Here is a 17,823-nt window from a genome sequence, read left to right as displayed (position 1 = left end):
GGCATGAAATACATAATAAATACATGAATGAATAATGCAGAGTCCTTGATCCTTAACCCTTGCCAACATCGCTCATTAATTGAATGGCTAATTTTGAAGTAAGCAACAACTACAGTATCTGCTTCATTCCATTTAACTTTTAAATGAAGAGGCTCCTACTGTGAACTTAAAATATAATAATTTATATCTGAAACAAAGCACTCTGTCCACAACCCTCAGCTCTTACTTTTTAATTTTGTACTCATATGTTCATTTAGGGGAAATTTCTATTCAGTTCTTACTACCTATTTCTACCTATTACACAAACCAGTAACATTTAAAAAAGGGGAATGCTTATTAGTGAAACATACAAATGTTCTCCCAAAGTAAAGAAGAAATATAGTAGAATAAATTTATATAAACAATATAGTCTCTCAGTTTGAGTAGTTAAGAAACATACACTTTGATTTAAGAAAAAGCTTAATCAATAAAAGACATTGACAAATGTCTTAATACTGGGTATTTACAGATTATGCAATTTACTTTCTCAGTGAAGGCAGACTATGCAATTTAAATTCTTAGCTGAGCCTCATGAGTTATGGCTTTACCCTCTCTCTCCCTCTATTTCACCCACACAAATATACAATCTATAAAGCCACATCATTTCACAGAGCAATGATTCACTGTGTATTCCAAGATGAAACCACTGTGAGACTCTCTGGTTAGAGTTGAGCTTCTTTTAATATATTAAAGTATCAATTAAAGAGTACAGTGATTATTTTGAAATTCCCACCAAAATGTTCAGCCAGAAAAAATATCAATTGGAATAATTCATTTAAAAGTAACTAATGAAAATAACCTATTTTAGATGTGTCTTTTTATTGTTTAGTCCTAGTAATTTTTATATAAGCTAAATATAAGTATTCTATCAGATCAGTATTTTATAATTCATCACAATCTGTAGTTTAACTACTTATTTTCTCACTGCTGTCTTTTTTAAATATGCTTTTTGTGTTGAAATAGTTATATATTCACAGAAAATATCCAAAATTAGAACAAAGAGTTCCCATGTAACTTGAACCAAGTTTCTCCCATTATTAACATCTCATATTATGGCATATTTATTACAATTTATGAACCAATATTAATACATTATTATTAGCTAAAAACTATACTTTGCTCACATTTTCTTAATTTTGACCTAATATCCTTTTTCTTGTCAAGAATCCCATTTAGGATTTCATACTGCAGTTAGTTATTATTTCTCTAAAACAAGGCTCTTCTTGACTGTGACAGTTCCTCAGACTTTTCTTGTGTTTGATGACCCTGATAGTTTTGAAGAGTACTGCTCATGGATTGTGTAGCATGCCCCTCAATTGGGATTCGTCTGATAGTTTTCTCATGATTCATGGTGTTATGGCTTTTTGAAAGAAAATCTACAAAGGTAAAGTGCCATTTTTATCTCATCATACCAAGGATACACATTGTCAACATGACTTATCGTTATTGATGTTGACCTTGATCACCTGGCTCAGGTAGTATTTGTCAGGTTTCTCCACTGTGTTCTTGTACTCTTTGAAAGGAAATAACTATGTCTAGCCCACACTTTAGGACTGAACTCTTATGATGGCAGTATACATACTTTATCCGGAATTTTTATATACTGGAGATTTGTCTCATCTCCCCAATTTATTTATTTGTTCAATTATTCATATCAGTATTATTCATGGATATTCATTTTATAATTTAGGTTTCAATCAAATACTACTTAATTTTGTTTCCAAATTATTATAGCTTTAGCCATTGGGAGCTCTTTAAATTGGTTATCCTGTCTCTTTGACATACTGGCATCGTTATGGGCTGTGTAGTTACTTATCTATGTATTTATCAGCTCATCCTTAGTTTCTGGCACTAAAAGATGCCCTAGGCTCATCTAGCACATTTCCTGCCCCAATCCTAAAAGCAGTCATTTCTCCAAGGACTCCTATTTCCTTTTATTTAATAATGGCTCTAAAACCCAAGATCTATGTGTTAGTTGTGCTCATTGCTACTGGGTGTCATTGCTTGTAGGCCTTTTTAGCTGACAGAACAAGGAAGTAGATGGATGTATATTAACCCATGTTTATATACAGATCTCTAAATATTTATATGTAAACAATTCGTAACTATGTTAAGATAAACATGGTCTCTTGCTGACATCTCCAACACTAATTCACTACTAAATGCTTTATTCTAGCCTCCTTACCTTGCGTTTCTATAACTTGCAACTCCAATAGTGAGAAAACTGGCTTCTACCACCCACCATCAATTTACTTATTTGTTCAACTATAGCATACATGCATAGTGGTATGTATATTTTTAACTAGTACCAATGTGAGCAACAACTTTATTAACTAGAGTACAGGGCTTTTGTAAAGTCATTTTTTGTTTTTTGTTTCATTTTTGTTTTTTCTTTAGTCTAACAGATTCTATTTATTTCCAAAATTAAGTAGGTGGACGCTTTTTCCCCACTCCCTTCAATTAGGTCATTTCATACATTTGTAATACAGTTAGATTTGTTTTGTAACATTCTGCATTCCATCCTGGAAATTCTAACCTCCTAATTTTTTAAAATTGCATACATTAAGGTTCACTCTCTGATGTAAAGTTCAAGGGATTTTGACAAATGCAGTGTCAAGTATTAAGTATCTACCACAGCGGTATCATAGAGAATCATTTCACTACCCTAAAAAGAAAAACCTGGTACTTCAGCTACTCAGCCCTTCCTTCTCCTTAACCCCTGGCAACCACTGACATGTTTACTGTCACTACAGTTTTGCCTTTTAGTAATGTCATGTAACTGGAATAATGCTGGTATACAGCTTTTCAGACTGGCTTCTTCCACTTAGAAATACACACTTAGTATTAATTCATGTCTTTTCTTGTCTTGATAGCTCATTTCTTATCACTAAACAGAATTCAATTTCATGCATGTATCATGTTTTGTTTATTCATTCATATATTGAAGGGTATCTTTGTTGCTTTCAGTTTTGCCACTATAAACAAAGTTGTTATACATACTTATGTGAAGATTTTTGTATGTGTGTGGATGTAAGTTTTTAAATTAGTCAGCTAAAAACCTAGATGTATAATTGCTAGATTATATGGTAATACTATGTTGAATTTACTAAGAAAATGGCAAAGTACCTTTCAAATTAATAATGCCATTCTCATTGCAATGAATGAGAGTTCTTGTTGCTATGCATTCTTTTCAGCAATTGGTATTTTGGGGGGGGGGGGGGGGTTATCCATCCTAACTCATGTTTACTGATATCTTGTTCTTTTAACTTCCAATTGCCTAATGCTATACTTGCTACTTAGTTACAGAAGATTTGCATGTGTATGTGAGAGTGTGTGTACATGTGTGTGTTTGTAGATTTGTTGGACTTTCTATATTGATAATCATGCTGAATAAAGACAATTTTATTTCTTTCTTCCCAATCTGTATATCTTTTATTACGTTTTCCTGTCATACTCAACTAGTAAGTACTTCCAGTACTATGTTAAATATGCATGGTGGGAGTCAACATATTTGCCTTCTTCCTAATATCAAGGCTAGTTTCTCGCCATTAAATATGACTGTATTAGTCTGTTCTCATGCTGCTAATAAAGACATACCCAAGACTGGGTAATTTATAAAGGAAAAGAGGTTTAATTGACTCACAGTTTCAAATGGCTGGGGAAGCCTCACCATAATGAAGAAGGCGAAGGAGGTGCAAAGTCATGTTTTACATGGTGCCAGGCAAGAGTGCATGTGCAGGAGAACTACCCTTTTTAAAACCATCAGATCTTGTGAGACTTATTCACTATCATGAGAACAGCACATGAAAATCCTGACCTCATGATTCAATTACCTCCCACTGGATCCCTCCCACGACATGTGGGGATTATTACAATTCGAAGTGAGATTTGGGTGAGGATACAGAGCCAAAGCATATCAATGATGTTAGCTGATTTTGTTTATTTATTTGTTTTTGTAGCTTTTCTTTATCATGCTGATAAAGTTTTCCTTATCCCCACTTTTCTGAGAGTTTTTATCATGAATGGTGTTGTATTTTTTTAGTGCTTTTTCTTCCTGCATTACTTGTTACACTCACATAATTGTTCTTCTGTAGCCTGTTAATGTGGTGGATTATCCTGATAGATTTTCAAATAATGAACCATCCCTTCATTCCTGGAACAAATCCCACATAGTCACAGTGTTTAATTTTTTTGTATGCATTGTTGGATTTAATTTGCTAATATTTTGTTGCAGATTTTTACCTGTATGATCATGAAAGCTATTTCTCTACAGTTTTTCTTTCTTGTGATGTATTGATATGGTTTCGGTATTAGGATAATTCTGGAATCACAGAATAAGTTAGGAAGTTTTCTTTCTGTTACTCTTTCTAGTTTCTTAAAAAAATTTTGGAGAATTTGCATCATTTCATCCATAATTATATCCCTAGAAGAATTCACAAGTGAAATCATTTGGGCCTGGTACTTTCTTTTTGAAAGGAACAACTTTAGTATTCTTAAAAAGAAAAAAAAAAAAGGTACATCATTTCAGATTCTTAATCATTTTTGTTTGATCTCTATTCTAATTCCCCTTCAAGCTGTATTTTTTTCAAACATTTCACTTTGACTTCAAGACACCTTTTCAGGTGCGATATTTTTAAATTACAAAAATAAAATAAAATAAAATAAAATAAATTGCTAATCTTAAAAAAAAACAGTAGCACTTTGGGAGGCCGAGACGGGCGGATCACGAGGTCGGGAGATCGAGACCATCCTGGCTAACACGGTGAAACCCCGTCTCTACTAAAAAAATACAAAAAACTAGCCGGGCGAGGTGGCGGGCGCCTGTAGTCCCAGCTACTCCGGAGGCTGAGGCAGGAGAATGGCGTGAACCTGGGAGGCGGAGCTTGCAGTGAGCTGAGATCCGGCCACTGCACTCCAGCCTGGGCGACAGAGCGAGACTCTGTCTCAAAAAAAAAAAAAAAAAAAAAAACAGTAAGTGCACAATATTCTGAGTTTCCACATTTACTAAAAGTGTTGTTGTGTACTAAGAACGGAAACTGTTGCTTTACACTTAGAAGTGATTTTACTGAAAATGTATCTGGAGATTAAAGAAATGCACATTAGGCATATTATTATAAAATGGAGATAATATAATGTTTTAAAATAAGTTTTTCTTATTTTATTTGCTTTTCAGATACCATGTGAACAACAATAACTAATATTTTGAAACTCATAGTTATATTTATAAACAATGCTATTCAAGTTATTGATAGAAAACTGACTCTAGTACTGCCATTGACTACGGGAGCTATCCAATTCTCTAATTTATTTTTTAAATATTTACAAACTCCAATAGGAGCATAACATTATTAATATCTGACTACATATTTAAATTTTAGAACATTTCTCGAGAATTTTTATGTAAGAACTTGCACAGTTTATTTTGGAAAATGTAATTTATACAATCAAATAGTATATACATTGTGGCTGCAAATGTGTAGGTTTAACAAATATCAACGTGCTCTCCTAAATCCCCTGGTTCCTTCTTCTATTAAGTTTGGCCATCATGAGTATTATCAATAAAGTTTGAAGCAAAGTGAATCACATAACTTTAAATGTAGTTAATGTCCAGTATGCCTTCTCTGTTTACTCTTCCCTTATTACAGGGACCTTGAAGTTCAGCTATTGCAGTCATTGCCACAAGTTGCAAGACTCTGTCTAGATGACTTATTCTAATATATCCTATTATAGCCTAGCCCAAACAAATATATTCATGCATTTATTTAAGTATGATTTTGCATAAACAGTTAATTTTTTATGCTTCATAACACTAATGTTTTACAAAGTCATCCACAAACTCTGAATTAGCAGACACTGAAACACTGCTTCTAGGAGAAATGTGTATGTGTACACATGTTTGTCACATAGATTATAATCTTAAATCACAAAAAACAGATCATCCTAATAGCTTCTATTTTATTTATCTTACAAAAGAGAAAAGTAAATTCAGAAGTGTTAGGTGACTTACTGAGACTACCCAACTACCAGTTGACAAATTTCTATCTGGCCTTTCAACTGACTCCAGAGTGAAGCTTCTTGGATTAGGATGCACTGCCTCCTACCATCCTCTTATCATTACTGCGTGAGAAGTAAAACAAGAAGGCAGAGCATCCACCCTTATGGAAGTAACACATCTGGCCACTCACATGTTTCCATTATCTGAGAGAATGACTGCAAAAGGTCAGTGAGCATGGACTTGGGGGTTAAGAATAACAGTGAGTAGGTGAATTCATACACATGGAATCCACAAATGATGAGAGTCTAACATATGTGCATCTTGATTTGACCAAAAATAAATGGATGTTTATTTTTTTAAAATGTATATGACCATGACTACCACTCATTTTTAAGTAAATATTTACTGATTTATTATATGAGTCAGACTCTATGCTAAATTTTACAGATATGGGATGAAGGAATGGCTTTTCCTCTCAGGAGCTCTTGACTGAATAGAGAGAAAGTCATACAAGAAGTAACCATGCAATGTCATAAGTACATACTTCAGTTAGGATAATATTAGTTATAAAAGACTTAAAACTCAACTCAAATTAATTTTAACCATACTGGAATGTATTGCTTTATATCATTAAACATATCTTGAAAAAGTTTACTTTGAAAGCATGGTTTGATCATATTTTTGTTTATATTTCTTGTGATTTCTGTACCTCTCCCTTCTATTGTATCTTCACTCAATCCTAAGGATAGCTTGTTTTTTGGTAGCAAAATTTCTAGGGCATCTGAGGTCTCACATCTACACTCCAAGCTGTCGAAAGTTTGGTGTATAGACATGAGACCTCAGATGCCCTAGAACATTTTTTTTTCTCTCATCTCTTGAATTAAAAGTGTTTTGAGCTGCAATATTCTTGTTCTTTTCCACACTGTCCTGTGCACTATAAACAATATGGCCTCCTTGCTTCCTCACCTTCATGCCCTACATTCAGAAAAACACCAAATTTAACCTGATTATCACTAAGCCTCATACTGTCACCTGAAATGTCTCTTCAAGCATTAAGCTGTTACTATCACAGCAATTACAGTGACCAGAGTATTGATATGGTTCTGAATGAATTATGCAAATTAGGGTCCATCCTGGGAGATAAGGGTGGTGTTATTCACAGCCAACACCTTAGTGAAACGTATTGCATAAAGTTAGAGTGACACCAGCCACATGCAATCACAAAGTCCCTCTATTATTTTATTATAAAACTAGGTATAAACTAATAAAATAGAGGAGTACAAATAATTCTGTTTTGAAAACTTTGCATTGGTTATTTTTTAAATGTTGAGGTGGCAGTAAGGATGTTACCTATAGGATGAATGCTATCAAATGGAGAAAGAAGAAAGGAATTGAATGTAGGAAGGAATTTTGGAGGGTCTCAGTTGCACTTGTAAAATTATAATACGATCTTTTGGGAAGTCAGGGACCCCAAAGGGAGGGATCGGCTGAAGCTGCGGCAGAAGAACATAAATTGTGAAGATTTCATAGACATTTATTAATTCCCCAAATTAATACTTTTATAATTTCTCACACCTGTTTTTACTGTAATCTCTGAACATAAACTGTGAAGATTTCACGTACACTTATCACTTCCCCAGTGAATATCCTTGTGATTTCCTATGCCTGTCTTTAATATCTTAATCCAGTCATCTTCTTTGTAAGCTGAGGAGGACGAATGTCGCCTCAGGTCTCTGTGATTGTATCAATTCCACAAATTGTTTGTGGAGCATGTGTGTTTGAATATGAAATCTGGACATCTTTAAAAAAAAAAAAAGAACAGGATAACAGAGATGTTCAGGGAAAAAGAGAGTTAACTTGGAACTGGCCGCCGTGAGCCAGACGGAAACAGAACTATATTCCTCCTCTTTCATAAGCAAATAGGAGAAATATCGCTGAATTCTTTTTTTCAGCAAGGAACATCCTGAGAAAGAGAATGTGCCCTGAAGGTAGGTCTATAGACGGCCCCTTTTTAAGGCATCCCGTCTTTTATGGTCGAAGCGGATGGGATGAAATAAGTCCCTGTCTCCTATAGTGCTCCCAGGCTTATTAGGTGGACAAAAATTCTCACCTAATAAATTGTGGTCAGACAGGTTACCTGCTCTCAAACCCTGTTTCCTGATAAGATGTTATCAATGACAATGCCTGCCCGAAACTTCATTAGCAATTTTAATTTCACCTCATCCGGTGGTCCTGTGATCTCGCCCTGCCTCTACTTGCTTTGTGATATTTTATTACCTTGTGAAGTATGTGATCTCTGTGACCCACACCCTATTCGTGCACTCCCTCCCCTTTTGAAAATCGCTAATAAAAACTTGCTGGTTTTACCTCTCCGGGAACATCACGGATCCTGCCGACATGTGATGTCTCCCCCCGGACACCCAACTTTAAATTTCTCTCTCTTGTGCTCTTTCCCTTTATTTCTCAACCCAGCTGAGACACTTAGGAAATAGAAAAGAACCCACATTAAACATTGGGAGTGGGTTCTCCTGATAATATTAAGTGAAAAAAATAATAAAAGCTCATACTTTAGACAGTTATCTATAAAGGTAGAAAAACATTGAAAAAATTTATTGAAGACTGTTTTATTCTGTTATGGTTTTGACTTGTTCCTTATTAAGTTTAGAAATGATATTAAGAACTAGGCATGGTATTTCAGTGAAGTGCAATGAGTGTGTTAGGATGATCTATAAGATAAAGTATGAGAATATGCCTACAATGTTGTCAAATTGAGCTCATTTAGCCATTTATCTTATTGCTTGCACAAAATAGAGATAGATTAAAAGGTGATAAGAACTAATGCATTTTAAAGAGCTATTATAAAAATTTAAACAGAAGGAATAGGGACAATATAAGGGCATAATCATGAAATATCTCCAAATTTCAGTAGACTATTTCTGGACAGTGAGAACATTGTAGACTGTAATAAACCTAATATAACTTTTTATTTCATTCTTCCTAGTTCATTTTCTTTATTAAGTTTGCAATCATACAGGCAACTAGTCCTTTTTTTAACAGTAGTAATGGATCCATCTGGTATGTTATACAATCATAATCTTTCCCAAGATTGAAAAATAGACTGTTGCTTTAAGACCAGCAAATTTTAAATATTAAGCAAGCAGTAGTGGCAATTCTAAAGCCAAAGTAATGAAAACAGTAGAAATTGTCCATTTGCTGTTATATATGTTTCCTGGCTTTTCTCCAGACACTTTGAAGATGACTAACAGATCAATGGGAATTTTCAAAAGTAAAATTGTCAAAAAACTTTCTGCAGGAAATTATCTTGAGTTTCAAAATCACAGTACAAATAGTATACTTCAGTATACTATCATCAGTAATAGTAACTTCAGTTCCAAAATCACAGTAAAAATAGTATATTTGCTGTGATATTCCAATGTATAAGTTTTTCAAATATTTTATTATGATAATTTTCAACATAAAAGTTGAAAGAATTTAACATTCAACACTGCTACATTCATCACCTATAATTAAGCTTTAACATTTAGATAGGCTTGTTTGATTTATACATCTATCCATTTCTCTCTCCCTGTTTCCATCCATTATTCTATTTTCCTTTTGAAACATTTCAAAGTAAGTTGCAGACATCAAGACAGGTAACCCTGAAAATATCAGCATGTATGTCTTTAACTAGGTTTTACAATTTGTCTAAAAATATTTTAGGGTAAAATTTACACACAATGAAATGCATCATTATTAATTGCATCATTTAATATAAGTTTTGACAAATGAATACAGCTATGTAAACCAAACCCCCGTCAAGGTACATAACATTACCATTAACCCACAAAGCTCCCTCATGCTCCTTCCCTGTCCATCAGAGCTCCACCCCAATCACCAGAAGCAACATCTTTTCTATCATAATTTGTTTTTCCTTATTCAAGGTCTTTTTATACATGGGATCATACATAATATACTACTTTGTGCAAAGCTTGTTTAACTCAGCAAAATATTTTTGAGATTCAACCATAATATTAGTTACAACATTCATTTATTATTTTTATATATTTATATTTTAAATATTATTGAATTTTATAGCTATACCATGTTTTGATTTTTCATCTTCCTATTGACGAACACCTGGTTTGTGTGAAACTGCTAAAATCATTCTTGTAGCAATCTTTTTGTATGCCTTTCTTCATTTTGAGTGTATGTCTAGCAGTTGAATGGTTGGGTCATATAATGGATGTATATGAAGTTTTGTAAAAAATTTTAACAATTTTTTCCAAAGTGGTTGTGATATTTTCATTTTTACCAGCAATGTATGAAAATTTTGGTTGGCCCTAACCTTGCCAATATTTGATGTTATCAGTCTTTTTAATTTTAGCCATTCCTAGAGGGTGTGTGATGATATCACAACATTGCTTTAATATACCATTCCCTACTTACTTATTGATGCTGAACAATTTTTATGTGTTTATTGTCCACTTATATATCTTAATGTATAAAATGTGTGTTCAAACATTTTTGCCCATTTTAAAAGGTTGTTTGTCTTTATAATGTTTTGTTGTAGGAGTTGTATTTTGTGAATATTTTGATTCACTGATGATTTATTCTTGGTAAAGTCAAATATATCATTTTTTCCATATGTCATCATTTGTCCTGTATCTTATCTACCTATAAGAAATCTTTGCCTAGCTTTATGTTATATACACTTTCTTCTGTATTTTATTCTGAAAATCTTTTGTATAAGCTTTTATGTTTCAGTCAATAATTCATTTTGAATTTTTTTAGATATATTGTGAGTTATGGATGGAGATTCATTTTTTCCATATAAATATAGTTATTTCAGTATCATTCATTAAAAATATGTTTTATTTATGGGTAGAGACTCCTCATGGCCACTTTCAGCCTTGAAGATTCTCTGGACTTCGAAAGAGCTACTATCTCCATGTTTAGTTTGTTTTAACAATGAAAAGATACATGTTAAAATTAGCAAACTGTAAAGGTACATAGGACAAAGTCTATAAGACATTGAGGCATAGGCTTCTAGGTGTCCTCCCACAGTGGAGTCCCGTGTATGTGCTTTATTATCCCAGCAATGATGTGTGGCAATACATGTGATGTATTTCCAGTCAAGAAGCTCAACCATGCCTTCGTCTTCAGAGGTTTTTATTAGGGATCGGCCACATAGGCATGCAGCACCTGTATAAGTGTCCTCAGCTATTGAGATTTTAGTTCTTCAGACACTTATCATAAATCTCATTGTTAATAAAATCTACCCATTTAAACTTGTACTGTGCAATATAAAGTCTCAGGCTTACAAAAACAGTTGTTCACAATAAAACACATCATTAGTGTAAACAGTTTGATCAATTTTTTACCACATGGATGGAGGCATCAGAAGTACAGAAGAACTCTTCTCAGGCAGAATATTCCAGAGCCTCAGAGCTCATTTTTGAAGAGCCAGCCAAGAGCCCATCCTGAAGAAAGATGCTTATGGCAAATATACAGGGTTTGAGCAACCCAGGCATGTGAAATGCTCCTTCCCTGTACATTCGTTGGATTGCTTTAATATATTCATAAAAAATTAAATAGCCCCCCCAATATGTGTAAATCTATTTCTGAATTTCAAATTCAATTCTATGGCTTTGTTCATCAATCTTTACACCATTGCCATGTTATTTTGATTCCTATAGGTTTATAATATTCTTGAAAACATTTATAGTGAGCAGTTAAACCATGCTGTTCTTTTTCAGAATTGCTTTGAACTATACTTTTTTTTTCAGAATTGCTTTGTATATGCTAGAACTTTCTACTTCCATATAAATTGAAATGACACCTTGTTACTGTCTTTATGTAGTCATATTTTTGTAATTTCTATCTCTCTGCTGTGATTTCTTAATGTTTCATTCATTCCAAACATATTTTCCTTTACATCACTCAGCATAATTCCTTTAAAATCCTTATTATGCTAATTCCAACATCTGAGTCATTTTGCTGTCAGTCTCCGTTGATTTTCATTTATCTTGAAAATACAAACATTCTTCTTCATTCATGTCTTGGAATAATTTAGGATCCATGTTGAAAATTCTGAATATTATGTTTTGGAGATCATGAGTTCTGTAATCTTCTTCTGAATCTTTTATTTCTATTTAGTCTATAATGTAATTTACTTGGTTGAAATCACACCTCTGCAAAATCTATCTTTGTGTGGCAGCTGAAGTCTTGGTTCAGTTATTTTATCCTTAGGTGACTTGCGTAGAGTCAGACCCACAAAGTCATTATTCTAGAAACGTGGACACAATTTATAATTCCAAGTTGGCGAACTTTTCTTTCTCTAGCTCTTTCCTGTGCAGTGTGTATTCTCACTTACTAGCAGCTATGGTTGTCCCAAACTCTCTCTTCTAGTATGTCTTTAACATCAGAAAGACAATGCCCTTTCTATTGCAGTTTTGGCCACTATCCATGGCATGGTTTAGAACTGCCTTTAGTCTAACAGCTAAAGTAAATGAGAGACTCAGTCAGTGTCATTTTCACTTTTCTATTGTAGACTACCCTCCAGAATATGCTTTTTAGGGTCATTTTCAGCACCTTTGGCGGGTTTTTTTTTTTTTTTTTTTTTTTTGCTTTTTACATTTGTTCAAAGTTTATATTTATCTGTAGAAAAACATTCATATAGATGCTTATTTGGCCATTACCAGAAACAAAAATTCCTTTGGAATTGAGGATCACAGATGGCGAATAATCTGCTTCAATGGCTGACTTGTTCGGTAGAAATCTTTATAGATGTCTGGGGCGTGACATTGCATAATCTGTATTACTGAAATTTGAAATATATTCCAGTAAATTTTGTTTTGAAAAAGATTTTCTACATGCATATGATGTCCAATTCCACTCAAAAGTCTACTGACATCATAGTAAATGATTAACTTGCACAGACATGCATAAACACAAAGGGAAAAGAGAAGCAACATAAAACAATTTACAATACAATTTTGCCAAATATGAAGCAGATGGTCAGAGAGTAACTAAGAAAAAGATGTCTGGAGTTAAAGATGTTAACAAGAAAAATGAACTAAAGTAAGTCAAAACTTTCAGACATTGGAGACCCCAGTAACTTTTTAAGTGTGAGACATTGGAGACCCCAGTAACTTTTTAAGTGTGAGATAATGGTAAAGCTGAAATAGAGGAATTACTTGAAAGTATTTAGAAAGCTAAGTTAGATAATTCTCCATCCCTCCCTCACTCATCCAAGTATCCAGGCACTTACACTCTTCTAAGAAAAATAGATGAAGCTTACTTTCCGGAGGAAAAAAATTAAACCTAAGAGATTTCAAATAACAGTATATCAGGCACAATGTATGTAATAAAAATGAGTCATATTGAAAGAAAAGGTTGAATTAAGCAGAAGCCAATAGAATAAAAAAGAATTCTATCGTCTTACTATGTTTAACTCTCAGAATGCTGGAAATTAGTTAAGCTAACAGATAGACTGAGATTGTCAAACCTTACCTAATATCAATATTTACCAAATATTTGAATAATATAAGAAATTAAAAGGTTCAGATAAGACAATAAGATACCTGGAACATCAAAAGTAGCGCCCCAATTCCTTGTCACATTGGTCTATGACACCAATTCCAGAATAGGTAAGGCCACTATGTGAGATTCACCCACACAGAAGGAACATTAAAATATTATTTATCTTTACATGTTGCATCAAATATATTGTTCTAAAGACTGAACATAAAGGAAACAATATTGGAACACATTACATAAAAACTGATCCAATATCAATAAGGTGTTCAGAAATTAAGAACACAGGAAAAAGAGAGAAGGTAATAATAAAAGAAATAATAAAAGAATTTCACCTCCTCCTCCAATACACACAAAAAATAAGATTACTAAGAACTCCAAGAAAATTAATTTTAAATTACTTATTAATCAGAACATATTTTCATGGACTTTTAGAGTGCTACAATTAATGAATAGAACTTAAAAGCTCTCAGGAAGATAATGGTAGTGTGACCAAACCTTTCTTATAAAGATCATAGGATGGTTATTTTACTTATTTTGCTTTTATGTTATCCTTTTCATCTTCCGTGAATGATTGCTTGAAAGTAGTCATTTTGGTAGAGGGTAGTCACTGGTAATTGATTAACTTTATTCATATCCGAACCTCCAGAACTACCTGTAAGATTGATAAACTTGTTTTTCTTTCAAAGAATGATGCTTCTTACATCATGTAGACCTTGTAATTAATGTCAATAACTCTGAAATTAACTGATGAGATCTAGAATCTGAAGAATGCAATCAGCTTTGATCACTGGGAAATCCCACCTCCCGTATTTCTATCTTGCTCATAAAAGCCCTCTGTTATGTTGAAAGGAAGTCAAATTTGAGTAACTATCTCTCCCACTCTCTAACTTTTGCCAAATTGAATACACCTTTCTCTGCTCCTAGGTGCTGATGTGTCAGTGATTGGTTTACTGTGCATTGGGTACACAGATCTACATTTGGAGTTTGATAACAGTAGGACAAATATAAAGGATCAGTGATAGAAACTAGAACCTTGATGATAAGTTGAAGACCGTGGAGTGACTACTTAAAATTCTGATAAAAAAATCTATACACAATTCCATACCAATCAAGTAATTGAATAGAATAGTACTTTCAGATACTAAAATAAAAATTAACTAATTTTTCTGAAGAAGCACCATAACTACAGAATGTGATCTATAAAAAGAAGGAATCAACCAAAAATGTTTACATATATAAAATCTGGTATCCAGAAATTTTGTATCTAATCATGGCAGTGATAAAGGAATTCCAAGGATGATAATGAAGAAAGTAATTAATAGTAAACACGAAAATAAATAGTAACCTATCATGCCAGCTTACAGGGCAGTCTTGGGCACCCTGGAGGCTCATACCATAGTTTCCATGCAGGAGTACCTTGCCTGACCAGTGAAGAGTGCCAGAAAGATGGCCTCTGTGGCATACACCAGCCTGCATGTTTCTGCCCCAAACTGCAACTTCCCCCAAGCCCATTGCAATTCCCCACATCACTTTTCTTAGCTAAAGCTTCTCAGGGAGCAGGGTATCTTCCCACACCTGGAGCAATCACTGCTGCTTGTGGGTCAAAGAGAAGGCACATGGTCCTGTGCTGGCCAATACCCTGCTGCAAACCCAAACCACTTCCATTGTAACAGCACACAGACCTCCACAACTGCCTTGCCTCCACCACCATGGTAACTGCCCACAGGGAGACAGGCACTCCTGCATCTGCTAGCATTCAGCTGCAGCTGCTGCCCATTGGTCCTCCAGCACAGTTAACTCCAAATCTCAAGGAGCCAGAGAACAAAGTTGGTGTCCAGTACAAGTCTCCCAGAGTTACAGCACAAGTCTAGGAGTTGGAAGCTGAAAACAGGTCCCCTAAAATCTTCCAGAAGCAAAGCTAGGTGGCTGAACCCACCTTATACCACAATCAAACCCTCCAAGTCAACAAATGGGAAAAAGAAAAGAAAAAAAATCAGAAAGTCAACAACTGCAAAGATTGAAGGCAGATAAGCCAACAAAGATGAGAAAAAAAAAAAAAAAATCAGCACAAGAATGCTGTAAACTCAAAAAGCCAGGGTACCTTCTTTTCTCCAAATGACTACATCATCTCTCCTGCAAGAGTTCAGAACTGGGTTGAGGCTAAGATGGCTGAAATAACAGAAGTAGAATTCACAATATGGGTAGAAAAGAAGTTCACTGAGCTATAGTAGTATGTTGTAACCCAGTGCAAGAGGCTAAAAGTCATGATGAAACATTGCAAGAGCTGACAGACAAAAGAGCTAATATGGAGAAGAACATAACTAACCTGAAAGAGCTGAAAAACACTACAAGGATTTCATAATGCAAACACAAGTATTAACAAGAGAACAGTTGTTAAGTTGTCAAGCACCAAGTGCTTGAAGACCATCTTTAAAAATAAGACAGGTATATGAGAATAGAGAAAAAAAGAATGAAAAAGGATAAATGAAACCTCCAAGAAATGTGAGATGTAAAGAGAGCAAATCTATGCCTGATTGGTGTACCTAAAAGAGATGGGGAGAATGGAACCAACTTGTGAAACATATTTCAGAATGTCATCCACGAGAATTTTTTCAAGCCAGCTAAAGATACCAACATTCAAATTCAGGAAATGCAGAGAACTCCACTAAGATACTCTACAAGAAAGTCATCCCCAAAACACATAATCAACAGATTCTCCAAGGACAAAATAATAGAAAAAATGTTGAACATAACTAGAGAAAAAGGGCAGGTCACCTACAAAGGGAAGCCCATCAGACTAACAATGATCCCCTCAGCTGAAACCCTACAAACCAGAAGAGATTGGGATCCAATATTTAATACTGTTAAAGAAAAGAAATTCTAACCCAGAATTTTATATCTGGCCAAACTAAGTTTCATAAGTAAAGGAGAAATGAGATCCATTTCAAACAAGCAAATGCTGATGGAATTTGTTTCCACCAGACTTGCCTTAAAGAGCTCTTGAAGGAAGGACTAATTATGGAAATGAAATACCATTGCCAGCTACTACAAAAGCACACTGAAATATACTATAAAGCAACCACATAAACAAGTCTGCAAAATAACCAACTAACATGATGACAGGATAAAATCCACACATATCAATGTTAATCCTGAATGTAAATAGACTACCTGCTTCAACTAAAAGACACAGAGTGGCAGACTGGATAAAGAACCAAGACCCACTGGTATGGTGTCTTCAAGAGGCCCATCTCACAGGCAATAAAACACATAGGTTCAAAATAAAGGAATGGAGACAAATCTACAACACAAATGAAAAACAGATAAAAGCAGGGATTGCAATCCTAGTTTCTGACAAAATAGACCTCAAACCAACAAAAATTTTAAAAAGACAAAGAAGGGTAATACATTTATATAATGGTAAAAGGTTCAATTTGGTGTTTTTTTTTGGTGGTTGTTGTTTTTTTTTTTTTTTTTTTTTTTTAACCTTTACATAGTGGTAAAGGGTTCAATTTACCAAGAAAACTTAACTAACCTAAATATATATGCACCCAACACAGGAGAACCCAGATTCATAAAGCAAGTTCCTAGAGATCTTTAAAGGTACTTAGACTCCAACACAATAATAGTGAGAGATTTTAACACTCCACTGACAATATTAGACAGATCATTGAGAAAGAAAATTAACAAAGATATTTAGGACCTGAACTCAGCACTGGATCAACTGGACCTGTCGTTCATGCACAGAACTCATCACCCAAATATAAGAGAATATATATTTTTCTCATCACCGCATGGCACATACTCAAAACTTGATCAAATAATTGGAACATTCCAATTTAAACATAAATAATTTAAACATTCCTCACCAAATGCAAAAAACAAAAACAAAAACAAAAAACAACAACAAAAAAAACTGAAATCATAACAAAGTATCTCAGTCTATACCACAATCAAATTCAAAATTAAGACTAGGAAATTCACTCAAAATTACACAATTACATGGAAATTGAATAAACTGGTCCAAATGACTTTTGAGTAAATAACAAAATTAAGACAGAAATAAAAACGTATTTTGAAACTAATGAGAACAACAATATGACATACCAGAAACTCTGGGACACAGTGAAAGCAGTATTGAGGAAAATTTATAGCACTAAAAGCCCCCATCAAAAGTGAGAAAGATCTCAAGTTAATAACATGAGATCACCAACTAAAAGAACTAGAGAACCAAGAGCATACAAAGCCCA

This window comes from Macaca mulatta, chromosome 5 (genome assembly GCF_049350105.2).
Source record: "Macaca mulatta isolate MMU2019108-1 chromosome 5, T2T-MMU8v2.0, whole genome shotgun sequence".
Lineage (NCBI taxonomy): Eukaryota > Metazoa > Chordata > Mammalia > Primates > Cercopithecidae > Macaca > Macaca mulatta.
This window is presented reverse-complemented; position numbering follows the sequence as displayed.